General features: G+C 38.8%; 1 pseudogene; it reads left to right on the forward strand.

Moving 5' to 3' along the window:
* The first annotated feature begins 745 nt into the window (after window positions 1–745).
* LOC130041935 (E3 ubiquitin-protein ligase Hakai-like) lies at window positions 746–2,222 on the forward strand (annotated as a pseudogene).
* Window positions 2,223–2,690: the final 468 nt, after the last annotated feature.

Below are 2,690 nucleotides of genomic sequence, written 5' to 3' on the forward strand. Positions count from 1 at the left end.
GTGTTTTTAAAAATATAAAAAATTAGTATTTATTTATTTAAGAAAATTTGTCTAAATTAATTTTTGCTTCTATTACAAACATTGGTAAATGGTAACATGCTTGGATTTCCCAAGAGTGGTTGAATTTCATGAGTTTTACATTTCCAGCAAAGGAGTCAAACTTGGTAATTTCATTTTCATGGGCTAAAAGCTCTGATTAGGTCTTTGCAAATAATTGATTTTGAGAATAGGGGCTAGAGATAATTCAGAGATGATAAGCATTTTTTCATTTATTTAAATAGACCTACTTTGCAAGCTTCTTTTGTTTAAGGCAGCAGGCTAAGTACAGGTCATACAAATATAATTATAAAATAATTCCTTCTATTTAGGGATAATTTCCTCTTTCTTATTAGCAAAGAATGCAAGATCATCTTACTACTCTTAAATTGGGTTGATATCTCTCAAGGTGTATTAAAAGTATTATTTGTGATATGCCACCTGACTAGATGGTAATAGCATAAGAACATAGACAAGGACACAAAAAAAGCTGTGTGCTCTTCTCTATGTGTTTTAGAAAGACAAGTAGTTCACAAATTCATATTTAGTGGACAGTTAAATATGAACTTAGGCTGTGTCTAATAATTCTCCATGAACCACTGGCAGGACACACAGCCATGCTTTGTAAACTTCCTGCCACAATATTTCTATAGCCTGAGGGTACAGATGTTTAAAAGTACAGATGAGACTGTGCCCTGAGAGCCGAATCATGGATCACACTGACAATGAGTGACAAGGCACTAATAGTTCTAGATTGTTGGGTGGTCTTGATGTGCGAAGACAAATTCCTATAAAGCTCATCTCCAAGCAAGGGAACAAAGCTAAGGCTGCACCTCGAACCCAAAGGACTATAAACAGGATGCCTGCAAAGGCTTCTCCTGGTGATGAAGAAGGATTTGATTATAATGAAGAAGAACGGTATGACTGTAAAGGGAATGAGCTATTTGGAAATCAGCGAAGATTTCCTGGACATCTTTTTTGGAATGTTCAGATAAACATCTTAGGTGAAAAGGATGATACACCAGTTCATTTCTGTGACAAATGTGGATTGCCTATTAAAATCCATGGGCAAATGATTTCATGCAAACATGTCTTTTGCTACGACTGTGCTATATTACATGAAAAAAAAAGGGAGATAAGATGTGTCCAGGCTGTAGTGATTCTGTGCAGCGAATTGAGCAGTGTACACGAGGTTCTCTCTTCATGTGTAGCATTGTTCAAGGGTGCAAGAGAACATATTTATCTCAGAGAGACTTATAGGCTCATATCAACCTCCGCCATATGAGAGCTGGAAAACCTGTTACGTGTGCTTCACTTGAAACTGTTCATCCTCCTATTGCTCCACCACCAACTAAAATCCCTGATTGTTTTATAATGCCACCAGACAAGCACCATATGAGCCATATTCCACCAAAGCAGCACATCATGATGCCACTGCCTCCTTTGCAGCATGTGCCACATGAGCACTATAATCAGCCACATGAAGATATTTGTGCTCCTCCAGCAGAATTGTTTATGGCTCCACCTCCATCTCGTTTGGTCAGTCAGGAAACCTTTCGTATTTCAACAAGAAAAATCAGCAATTTAATAACTGTCCCTATTCAGGATGATTCAAATTCAGCTGCTAGAGAACCACCACCACCTGCCCCAGCACCTGTTCACCATCATCCTGAATATCAGGGTCAACCAGTGGTACCACACCCATATCATATTATGCCTCCACAGCAACATTATGCCCCACCCCCACCACCACCTCCACCAATAAGCCATCCAATGCCAATTCCTTCCCAGAACGCAGGTACGCCTCACTTGGTTTATAGCCAAGCACCACCTCCACCAATGACTTCTGCTCCACCACAAATAACCCCTCCCCCTGGACATATTATTGCCCAGATGCCACCTTATATGAACCATCCTCCTCCAGGATCTCCCCTACCTCAACATGCTGGTCCACCTGTAACTGTACCCCCTCCTCACCATTATAATCCTAACTCTTTACCCCAGTTCACTGAAGATCAAGAAACTTTGGGCCCTCCATTTACACAACCTGGGGAATGAGTCCTAGTATATGGCCTGCACCAACAGGGCCACCACCTCCACCATGAATGCAGGGTCCTCCTTCTCAGACCCCACTTCCTGGACCACATCATCCAAATCAGACAAGATATAGACCGTATTACCAATGATAATAGTATTTTGAAGATATGGTAAGGGGAAGAACTTATGTATAGTTAATCTTTTAAGCTTTGACTGGGGAAGGTAAAGAACACCCTTACTGAGGTAACTGTAAAACACTTAGGGTCTTGTCTCTTAAAAATCATTTTAAATCTTCACTTTAGAATTGATTTCGAGTACTATAAATAGTGCAGAGAAGTGACTCAACTGAGTACAGCTATATTTTAACAACTTTATTCCCTTAATGTGGTAAAATGACCCAGAGGCAACCATTTGTGAAAAAAAATTTTTTTTGAAGAAAAATTTCATTGTTCCAGTTTCCAAAGTATCATTTTTGTTAAGCCCAATGTTTAGTTTTTCTTGTTATAATTTTATTAACCTGTGTAAAAGGATTAAATTTCAGTATGGTTGTACAAATGCTATTTTATGTGAATTTAAGTGCAGCCACTGTTTTTCAAAACATGTTTTACCACTAATTT

Source organism: Sorex fumeus, unplaced genomic scaffold, assembly GCF_029834395.1.
Source record: "Sorex fumeus unplaced genomic scaffold, SorFum_2.1 ptg000098l, whole genome shotgun sequence".
Lineage (NCBI taxonomy): Eukaryota > Metazoa > Chordata > Mammalia > Eulipotyphla > Soricidae > Sorex > Sorex fumeus.